Here is a 12,026-nt window from a genome sequence, read left to right as displayed (position 1 = left end):
CTGGCGGCGGCTGGCGGCTCAGCCACCTCTGGGTGCCTGTCCCGCCCGTGCCTCTAAGCGAGCCAGGAAGGAGTGCCAAGATCTAGCGCAGGCGGCGGTACCTGCCGCCGGACCTCCGCGTCGATCCCTCCTTCGTCGTCGACTCCAGTAGCTCACTACTAGGAAAACCCTTATAGGTAGAAATGTATTCTATGACGCATTTAATGCTCCTCAAAAATATTTCTGTGGCGCATAAAAAAATATGCTCCACAGAATTCCAACCATATGAGCCATACAAATGTGTATTTCTGTGACGCATGTTGATATGGGCCACGAAAATACACAATTATGTGATATATGCGCCATAGAAATGCATATTTCTGTGGCGTATATTGATATGCACCACATAATTTATTATTTTATTTTTAAATTTTGGATTTTAAATTTTTGTTTTTTTTAAAAAAATTTAGAAATTTAGAATCTTTTCCTATTTTTTAACTTCTAGAATTTTTTTTATTTTTTGAATTAGTTCTTATTGAAATTTAATTTTTTTGTTTTAATATTTTATGTTTTAATTTTTTCTGATTTTATAAAAAAAATTAATGGTAATTTTATTTTTAAATTTTTTACTTTTTGAAACTTAAGAATTTCTTAGATTCTTTTACATTTTTTAACTTTAAGGATTTTTTTTGGAAAAAATTTAGTTTCTTTGACATTTTTCTAAAAATTTAGGATTTTCCAAAAAAAAAAACTACATTTTCAAAAAATTTAATTTTTTTGAAACTTTCAAATTTTCCTTTTTGAATATCTTGAAGTTTCTAATTTTTGAGAAATTTTAAAACACACATATATACACATACCACACATAAACTACACACACATCTACACACATATACACAAACAAGCCTTAAAAGGATCGATATGATACTAATATCAATAAGAACTTTAGTAGTTCAAGTTAGCTCAATCAAATAGAACACAAAAGTTAAGCGTGTGTAGGTTGGATAAGTTTGAGAATGGGTGACCTAGTGTGAAGTTGTCATTTCAAAATGATTTAAGATATGTTCAAAGTGTTACTACATGTTCAAAAAAATTAAATATTTAGTTTTTTCCAGATCATTTCAAAAAAAATTATTTTTCCTGATTTTTTTTTAATTTTTCTGAATTTTTGTAAAAAAATCAGAATTATGTGGAGCATCTCATAGATATACACCATAGAAATGTGAGAATTCTGTCTTCACAGTAATACAATTTAGTGGCGTAACTTCTGGAATATGGGCCACAAAATTTCAAAAAAGTGCGCCATAGATATGTAGTTTCCTAGTAGTGGCTGGCACAGCTGGCCAAAGACCGAGGAGGATCGAGGACGAACACGGGCTTTCTCGGCGATAGGGACTTCTTTGTTGAGCGGCCACCGCTGCCTCGTCGTCGAACACGACAGCCATCGGCGCCTCCAGAGGATGACGATGCCGACAAGGACTGCGACGCGCTGGCCTACCACAACGAGGAGGCCAAGGACGACAGCGATGACTTCATCGCCTCCATTTTCCACTAATGGCAAGCGGCCATGGCGAAGGGCCGGAAGTTCAACTTCCTGGCGATGATGAACGATGACGAGATCAAGAGGCTCGGCGTCCTCGTCTCGGAGGTGGACCGACCGATGCAGCCGCTGTTTACCTGGTACGCCATCGACATCATGCTTCCGGGCCTCACTACGGAAGAGGCCCTACGACAGGCGCTCTAAAACTCGGCCCCGCAACCACTGAGGAAGAGGCCCTATGACTCTACCTTCACCTCCGGCGTACAATCCATGGGCGGATCCACCTCCACCACCGGCGTGGGCTGCTCCACCTCCACCGCCGGCGGCACCGACATATGTTCCGCCGGTTGCCAACTGGCAGTGGACGGTACCGGATTTCGTCATGGTCGACAACGACGACGAGGAGTAGGCGCATGTGTTAGTATATTTTCCTTTCTTCACGATGTAAATTATGTTTTTATGTTCAAAAAAGGCAAAACCCAAAAAATGCATTGTGCCGCTGGGGCCACCCCCCGATGCAAATGGACGCGCGGTCGATTTTGACCATTTGGGCCGACGCAAATGGACGCGCACGGACATTTTGGGTGTCCGAAATGCGTCCCCCAGTTGGAGATGCCCTTATGTGTAGGAAACTGGAATTTCCCGGAATTTGTCCCTGCAGAAATTTTTTCAAAGATCGCCACGGTAGACCCTGAAGATAGCGTCAAATGAAAAAGTGTCGATTGACAAAGTTGTGGGGAATTTTTTGTGATTTATTTTCGATGTAAAATTCACGTCCATCGGCGTTCGTATGTCCCATATTTGCCTGCGTTACTGAAGGGTCCAGAAATAGTTTCAGGACTCCGAAAGTTGATGACGTGATTTACACAAACTTTTGTCATACTTGATGGATTGCATAGGGGAGTCCTAGGTAGGTTGTCATAAAGAACATAGGGGAGTCCTAGGTAGGTTGTAGAGGTGCCCAAGAGCCCTTGGATCAATGGGGCATCCATCCTATGGCCAAGATTGCATCTCCACCTCTGCATATTGTGGGGAAACCCTAATTTTGGAGGAAGCCAACCATTATCACGAATTTCCTCCCCCTCAGCAGCCGCCAAGGAGGGGGGGTGGGTGAGAAGCTCCTCAAGATCAGTACAATTTCCAAGGAAGAAGGAGGGCCAAGGGGCCACTGCCCCCTTGGGTGCCCTCCTCCACAAGGGGTGCCACGCCGGCACCCATCACCATATCCTCCACGGGCTGCTCTCCATCACCAACGTCTTCATCAACATCTTCATCAACACCTACATCAAATCTCCATCCCCCCACTGTAATCTCTTGGAAAACATGATGTATGATGCAATATATTATTTTCCCATGATCTGTTATATCTCTATGTTGATGTTTGAGTAGTGACTTGTTTATGGCAATTATGATATTTTGGTTGCATACAAGTATATTTTATCTTCTATGATGATCCGGTTGTACTGACATATGAGTGCACACATTATGTTGGGAGGTGCACAAGATTGTCACCGTTGCATGTTGGTAGGATGAGGGATATAGCCAGAGTTTGACAGAAACCGAAACCCAAGTCTCAGAGAGACATGTTTTATTAATTCATGTTTAATCAACGGGGGTATTATCATGGGGACCTTAGATACAAATGCAGTGGTTGAAATTTATGTCATAATAATTCCCTTGTTTTCTCTGGATTTGGGATCAGTCACTAGAGTGTATTTACTCATGTATATGGTTCCACCTATTCATGGCTCCTCCTTAGAAGAAACAATAAAATGACTATCTTTGTGCGTCACTAATTGTGACAACCAATCAAATGAAATAGCAATTTGCCTAAGCACTTGCTCCCTTGGGGTATCGACCTCCACTTCACTAGCTCCATTTTACTTGCACTAGTTTACCTATAGTATTTGCTTCCAAAAACTTTTCTAGTTAGTACCAAAAAACAACCAAACATGCACTATAGTTCCTAGCTTTGCATAGAAGGCAATATAAATGGGTTATACGGCTTTAGATAGTAGATAGTTTACCCTGAGCTTCTCGTGGGTTCGACACTCAAATACTTATCGAGTTGTACTACTGTGATCCCTTGCACTTGGGGGTTATCATGGATCCAACGTGGAGTTTCCCCTCCCTTTTAGTCTAGAACCTTCCCAAGAGGCAGCACAGGTCGCTGAAGCGGGTCACACTAGGGAGCTAGCTCTTAGGTTTCTTAGCATCCCAACACTATTGTATGCACATGTTAGGCCCACACTTGTAGGTTTTGAGCTAGATTGGAGTGGCAATGAGGAGGTATCTGGAAGGCGGCGGGAACGACCATGCAGGCCGGGTCAGTGGTGACGGTGAGAGGGATTGTGCTGGCGGGAACCCGTGGAGGACAAGTGGGTTGTGAATTCTTTGTCCGATACATTGCTATATATAGTGACGCGAGGGCGAAAAGATGGCGGCAAAAAAAGACCGGAAGTAATTGGCGGGGAGGAGAAGGACGAAAAATTATGAAGGGGGGGGGGGGGGCTTTGCCGTGTTTATTACCCCCTTCGATTCATATTACTTGACTCTAATATAGATGTATCTAGAACTACTTGACTCTAGTATGGATGTATAATGTGTGCAGATCCAATCATATTAGAGTCAAGTATGAACCGGAGGGAGTATATAAATACATACGGTATAGGCGTAGATTTGCCGTGCATATTTGTAATCCACACGGCAGAGCCACCACTTTACCGCATGCATTTCCGTGCTACACGGTAAAGAAAACGGGCCGTAACAACTCCGTCAAATGTGGCCAGCTTAGCCATGTGTCTCTCCGCTTTGCGTGTATATATTTTTGCCATGTGTTTATTTTGTTTCTTTGTTGTCGTGTGTTTTTTGAAAATTTTGCCGTGTGCAGTTTCTTTGCCGTGTGTTTTCTTACCGTGGCCGTGATCTATTCTTTACCCTGTGTTGTCTCGAAAGCATACCGTGTTCCGGGCTCCCTGACACACGTCAAAGATGTGATGGAACACGGTAAAGCCAAATTCTCCGGTAGTGTTCGCCGAGTGCTATATATCCTTACAGTATGTTTTTAACCGTTTGCCGTGTATTTTCGATATACTACAAAATATTGTTTCATGTAGTGTTAACTGACGCGCCACCGTATCCTCACTTCCTCAGCCGGCCAAGTCATCCCAACTCCCAGGGGGGCGATGGATGAACCGACGGAGTATCGTGGCTCAACTGACAATAGTAGTACTAGACACTACCAACACGCAATTCACCATGCAAAAGCTAATGCAACGCCGTATTTAATCACGTGCTTGGCGCACAACCACATACTAGCACAGCGTAACCGGACACTCTCTACGCTTTTATTAAGTCGACAGTGCGCATGCAACAGCATACTGAAATCTAAAAGACGATGGTGTCACCTTGAACATCGTTAACCCAGCTATACTTGTCCGCGTACGGGTTTGTGATGCACTCCGGCGCCGGCGGGTACTCATTGATGCACTGCGCCCAGACGCCCTTGTCGGCCATGTAACCCTTCACCTCCCACAGGCAGCTGTTGCACTTAAACCCCGAACCGAACGTGAGCATGAGTACCCTGTCCCCTCTCTTGAGCCTCTGTTTCGCCTCCATGTAGGACAGAACGTACCACAGGCTGCTCGCCGACGTGTTCCCCCACCGGTGCAGAGTCATCAGCGCTGGCTCCACGTCACTGGCATTGAGGCCGAGGCTCCCCTTTACTCCCTCCACGACCGCGGTGCCGCCGGCCGGGGTGGATGCAGAAGTGCTCCACGCCGGTCTTGAAGTTTATCTTCGGACCGCCGTGCTTCGCGCCGCCACGGGAGAAAAGCTTCTTGCGCATGGTCCCGGCAGCGAACCGCGCGAGCTCGGACACCGGCAGGATCCGCGGCGCGAGGCGGCCCAGGTTCAGGGTCAACGCCCGGGCAGCGGCCCTGGGCAAAGCCTTGCTGAGGCTGATCCCGACGCGCCCGTCGCCGTCCTCGCGCTGCAGCGCGCACGTGTGCGCCTCCTCATCGCCGGCGGTGTTCTCGCGCACGAGGTGGCGAAGCGCCATCTTGGCCCGCCGGCCGAGCGACGGGTCGTTGGTGAGCAGCGCCGCCGAGCCCCCGCAGCGGAACAGGCAGTTGCCCATCATCATGGACCTGTCCGTGCCGGCGTACCAGTTGGGGGCGATGGACTCGGTGGAGACCACGAGGGCTACGGACGTCGGCCGCGTCCGCAGCGCGTTGCGCGCGAGGTCCAGCGAGACCAGGCCGGCGCTGCACCCCATGCCGGAGAGGTTGAAGGCGGCGACGTCCTCGCGCATGCCGAAGCGTCCCACGATCCGGGAGGCGAGCGACGGCGCCGGGGAGAACATGGAGACGTTGATGACGAGCACGTCCACGCCGCGTGGCCCAAGGCCGGTCTTGTGGAAGAGCTTGGCGACGGCCGCGTCGAAGAAGGCGTCCATCTCGTCGAGCGCGTCCTGGTGGGTGGGCGTGTCCTCGCGGCCCTCGAGGATGTTGCACGGGCAGTAGCTCTCCTCGCCGATGCCGGAGCGGACCATGACCCGGAGGAGGAAGCGGTACTCGGGGAGACCCAGGCGCTGATTACGCTCGATAACATGGCCGGCCATCTCCGTGCTCACCTTGCGGCCGCCACATGGCTTGTAGCAGACATAGTCCAGGAGGTAGCACTGCGACTGCCGGCGACGGGCGACAACGGCGCGCACCAGGGAAGCCACCGTGCGCGCAAGGAGGAGCACAGTGAGCAAAAGGAGAAGATCCATCGTACTCTCACTCTCTGAATCTGATAAGTTCGAGCTTTGGGTTCAGTAGAGCGAAGCAGAGCGCGATAATATAGCCGCCTGGAGGCTAGCTAGGCTAGGACATCTCTAAGGGGGCGAAACGGACGTGCGTCCACTGGATCGAAAAATACGTCGGGCCCTCTAGCGGGACGACGCATAGTGATCCGGCCGTCCACGGTGACATAAACCTGGCCTAAATATGCGTCTCGGATGCGTCTCTGCGGACGCTGCGCGAACACGCAAGTGTGCGCTCGCGTCTGGCGGACGTTTCGTTGGTTCCGCCTGGCAGCGACCCTGGCTCGATGCGTCTTCTCAGGCACGCCAGTGACTAATGCCGTCGCTTCGGCAGCCACGACCACGTTAATGCCGATGCCTCGCCTGCCGAGCGGCCCTCACCCACCTCTGCCAACGAAGTAATGACGATGCCACGCGTGGCGCGCCCCTCGCCTACTGTGGTGACCCAACATACCACTGCATGGTGTAGTATGCAAGTCTGATATAAGACCAATGAAACACCGTTCCATTAGTATTATATCGCTCAGAGTGGTACAACAGAAACATATGCGGGTCCAAGGCATGTCTATAGAATTACATACAGACTCTGTTACACATAAGATCAACACAGGCTCCTACTTTACAATGAGGTAAATCTGCAAATAAACTCCAGAAGAATGACTCGCAGTCTAATCCTATCACGAACTCTATTTGCAGAGTATTTGACTAGCTATAGGGCTATGAATAGATTCTAGCTAAATAGGAGCTAAGATTAGGAAGCTAGTTCCTTTCTATTGCTAATCTAGGTTTCTCCTTGTTGGATGTGGTATCTGACTCCTCTGACAGGGTCCTGTTCCCTTGAAGTAGTTGTAGACTCCTCGGTCTTCTAGTTGCATGGTAGATCCTCCTTCGATGCCTCCATATCTAAGCAGGGGATTTAAGAGTGGGATGAGTACGAGCGTACTCAACAAGTTCATTATAGGAAAGAGGTGTTTAATGCACTAGCTACGGCATTAGACCAGAAAGTATAATACCAATGCAAGTTTTCATAACCATTTCTTCAAAAGGTTGCTTTTATTCAGAAGAACTATGTCCGTCAGCCTTCACCGGTTTACTAGAACTTCATGGAGCTCCTTTCCGGCAGCGTTCGCAGTTCCAAACCCGGAACAGGGAGTGACTGGTGACGGTTCATTACACTCTGCAGAGGTGTGTTGCTTTACCCATAAGAGATCTTAACATTGGTGCCAACCGGGCATATGTTCCCGTCCACACTTCCTATGGTGTGAGGCCCGGTATAAGGTCTAGCCAATCATGTTCCTCCGCTACCTCGAACACCCACCCTTTGTTGCAATCTCCGACCCTGGGTCCACACCGGTTCACTTACACCAATTAAGGATGGGCCCCGACCACGACGACAATGCAGGGCTCTACCATACATTCCTACGCCGGCAGTTGCAACCCATCATAGACCTCATTACCGTGGGGACTTCTACGGGTTCCCCCCTGCATCTTGTCTCTCGAGATCAAGTGCACCCAGTAATGAGCATCCGTTGATGAACCAGAGGTGGAAAAACTTTTGACTACTCCGTCCCACTCCGGATCTTATGGTTAACACGGGTATTACGGCACAAGAATCACTGGACGACATTTGTTGTTTAATCCTAGATGGATATAAACCCTTGCAATGGAACCTCCACCATATCAACACAATCCATGGTTCCATTGCCCACCACATAGTCATATTCATAGTTATGAAAATAATGGTTTTGGTTTTTATGCAATAGTGATAAACATAGTACTTTGCAAGTAATTTGGTAAAAATACTCAAATGACATGAGCAAGCGATGAACTTGCCTTTCTTGACTGCAAGATTATGCAGGCAAGGTCTTCGATACGCAATAACTCCAAATTCTGAAATAGCATCATCGTCCGGTAAGGACGATGTTTAAAAGATTGCCAAGGATGCAATAATGCATAAGTATGAGATGCAATCGCCCTAAGCGTGACCTAACCCCGATGATTTAGGATTAGTGAGTGATAATGATTAGTTTAGGGTGTGTTGCACTTTTAGAATGATTCTCATACAAGGTTCTTATTCAGGTGTGGTTACATGGTATCATAAACAGGTTCTGCAACATATCATAACAATAATATTAATAGCACACAACTATAACATTTGGTATAATCCTAACACGTAATGAATATTGGTTGGTTTTAGCACTACATGGCATGGTTAATGATTAATTATCATATACTTCAAAAGAATAACTTTTGAAGAACATGTTCTTTAATAAAGAACAAGTATGATAATTAGGGTTGTGGAGTTCTATGGTTTACTATGGTTTCAACTAATTTCTGGTGTAAGGTTTAGATGGATCTCAACAAAGTTGGATTCATTAATAACTAGGGCTTGTATGGTTTTAGTGAAGCATAAGTATCTTAAGCAATTAATGGTTGCTATTATGGTGATATATCTTAGTGGTAATAGATAGCTAGGGTTGATAGGTCCTGTTAGGCGAGGTTGATGACTACTTCCTATTTACTTCAAAAGAATAACTTTTGAAGAACATACTTCTTAAATAATAAGAAGTATTACAATTAAGGTTGAGGTTGTCTTGTATTAGCTATTGGATCTCTAAGTGGAGAATGGTTGGTTCCTAAATAGGATGGTTCATAAGTATCTAATAATTAGTAGGGTTTAGTGGAATATAGTTAGGTAAGGCACTATATTTAGCATAGTTGTTATTGAAGTTCATCACAATGGTGTGATGCTAAGCATGGATAGCTAAGCTTGGTGTCTCAGAAGATAGGATCTAGGGTTGGTCCTATTTGATCAGCTAAGCATGAACACCTGTAATACCAATGTATTAGAGATGGGTCTCTATTATTTTATGTGGACATAGGTATGTCTTTAGTTGCTAATCATGGCTCTATGATTTGAAAAGGAAAGTATAATGATCACATGTTCTAACCTAGGGTTTAGGTTAGAAGTAATTTAGGGTTCACATGTAATATTGGAGCTAGGGTTCCTAATGGAGTTAGGGTTTTAGGGTTTCTCATGAAATGATAGGTTTCTAGTTTTCTCCCATATAGAACTAGGGTTTACTATTTACCATAAAGTTCTATGATTAATAACTTTGTTTTAAACGGGAAGTTATTAATAGCTTCAAAATAATATTGAATATGGCATTTATTATTTTTAAACAATTAATAATTAGGGTAATTATTAATCAGGGTTTAACTCTCTCTAATAATGATTTAACAAAATAACAAATAAAGAAAATTAGTTTTAATGTTTTCTTTATTTATTTACTGGTTTTTATTTAATTTTGGAATTTTTTACTAATTATTGAATTTTAATTGAATTTAGAATTAAAATTAAAGGATTAAATAACAAGTAATAAATAATTGAATTTTTATTAAAAATAAAAATTTCATTTTATATTTTTATTGGATAGAGTTTATCTTTATAAGAATTTTGATATCTTATATTTATTTTTCTGAGCTATTATGAATTTTCTAGATTTATTTGAAGTTGCAGTAATTTTCTGGAATTAAATATAAATGAACAATACTTTTGTTACAGTGGCAGACCCTAGGGTTAGACACTGACCCGTGGGGTCAGTGCCACGTAGGCTGCCACGCAAGCGACGACTGGTCAAGTTTGACCACGTTGTTTGACCTACCGGCGGTTAGACGCCGGTGAGTCAGCGCGAGGCGGCGCCGCCGATTTATGGCACCCCAGCAAGCGCAACTGGTCCTACTCGAACCCCCATGACGTACTGATCACGATGGTGGTCTTGTTTCTCGCAGGGGACCACCGGAACATCGCCGGCGATCACCAGCTGCAGCGGCGGGCTCCGGCCATCGATCGAATATGGGCTACAGAGGTCGATAGGACGCGAAATTGAGCTCTAAACGATCGCAAGCTCACCTTGAGGCTTGCAGAAGGCACGACGAAGAGGATTGTCGACGGAGGAGACCTCACAGTCGCCTATTCCGACGAACTTTTGTGGGGGAAAAACTCCAAATTGGATCGACTCTGAGGTTCCCTGGATGCGTAGCTTGGCCAGAATGAAGAAGAAGTCGAGGCGCACCTCCTGGTCCTAACCCTGGCCTCCGGGGTGGCTTGAATCGGCGGCTAGCCGGAGAATTTTCCGACAGCGACCCCAGTGTGTGGACAAGATTGAGAGAGATTGTGGTGAGGTGTCGAAGATCAAGCATTCTACGGCGCTCCTCCAGGTGGTTTTATAGCCCGTGGCGTGCTCTGAGGCGATGGTACGCCGTCGGAGACGGCCGGGATGCGGGGATGCCGGCGACCATGGTTTGGGCACGAATCGTGGCGCGTTTGGGATAAGCACGGACTTGGCGGAGCTTGGATGAGCCTCAGACGGATTGCTGGTGTCCGTGACGTCCCTATCCTTGACGAGGAGGTGGCCGACGAAGTGGTTCACGGCTTCGCCGTGTCGACCATGCGCAGGAGGAAGGAGATGAGGCCCTCCCCTGCGAATAGGTACGTGGGTCAGCCTTTGGGCTGTGGCTTGGGCCGCGGTGGGTGATACGTCTCCGACGTATCGATAATTTCTTATGTTCCATGCCACATTATTGATGATATCTACATGTTTTATACACATTATATGTCGTATTTATGCATTTTCCGACACTAACCTATTAACGAGATGCCGAAGAGCCGATTCGTTGTTTTCTGCTGTTTTTGGTTTCAGAAATCCTACAAAGGAAATATTCTCGGAATTGGACGAAATCAACGCCCAGGGGCCTATTTTGCCACGAAGCTTCCAGAAGACCGAAGAGAAGACGAAGTGGGGCCACGGGGTGCCCAGGAGGGGCCCGCGCGGCCCTGCTGTGTGGGGCCCCCGTGACCCCTCCGACTCCGCCCTTCCGCCTACAAATAGCCTTCGTCGCGAAACCCCCAGTACCGAGAGCCACGATACGGAAAACCTTGCGAGACGCCGCCGCCGCCAATCCCATCTCGGGGGATTCTGGAGATCACCTCCGACACCCTGCCGGGAGAGGGGATTCATCTCCCGGAGGACTCTTCACCGCCATGGTCGCCTGCGGAGTGATGAGTGAGTAGTTCACCCCTGGACTATGGGTCCATAGCGGTAGCTAGATGGTTGTCTTCTCCTCATGTGCTTCATTGTCGGATCTTGTGAGCTGCCTAACATGATCAAGATCATCTATCCGTAATTCTATATGTTGTGTTTGTCGGGATCCGATGGATAGAGAATACTATGTTATGTTGATTATCAATCTATTATCTATGTGTTGTTTATGATCTTGCATGCTCTCCGTTATTAGTAGAGGCTCGGCCAAGTTTTTGCTCTTAACTCCAAGAGGGAGTATTTATGCTCGATAGTGGGTTCATGTCTCCGTGAATGCGGGGAGTGACGGAAACCTCTAAGGTTATGGATGTATTGTTGCCACTAGGGATAAAACATTGATGCTATGTCCAGAGGATGTAGTTATTGATTACATTACGCACCATACTTAATGCAATTGTCCGTTGTTTTGCAACTTAATACTGGAAGGGGTTCGGATGATAACTTCGAAGGTGGACTTTTTAGGCATAGATGCATGCTGGATAGCGGTCTATGTACTTTGTCGTAATGCCCAATTAAATCTCACAATATTCATCATATCATGTATGTGCATTGTTATGCCCTCTCTATTTGTCAATTGCCCGACTGTAACTTGTTCACC

At 46.4% G+C, this 12,026-nt stretch overlaps 1 pseudogene; it reads right to left on the bottom strand.

The window, feature by feature from the left end:
• Window positions 1-4,844: 4,844 nt before the first annotated feature.
• Window positions 4,845-6,315, bottom strand: LOC124688656 (annotated as a pseudogene).
• Between the last annotated feature and the right edge of the window lie 5,711 nt (window positions 6,316-12,026).

This window comes from Lolium rigidum, chromosome 2 (genome assembly GCF_022539505.1).
Source record: "Lolium rigidum isolate FL_2022 chromosome 2, APGP_CSIRO_Lrig_0.1, whole genome shotgun sequence".
NCBI lineage: Eukaryota > Viridiplantae > Streptophyta > Magnoliopsida > Poales > Poaceae > Lolium > Lolium rigidum.
Note: the sequence above shows the minus strand (reverse complement) of the source record. Positions and strands in the feature narration are given on the sequence as shown.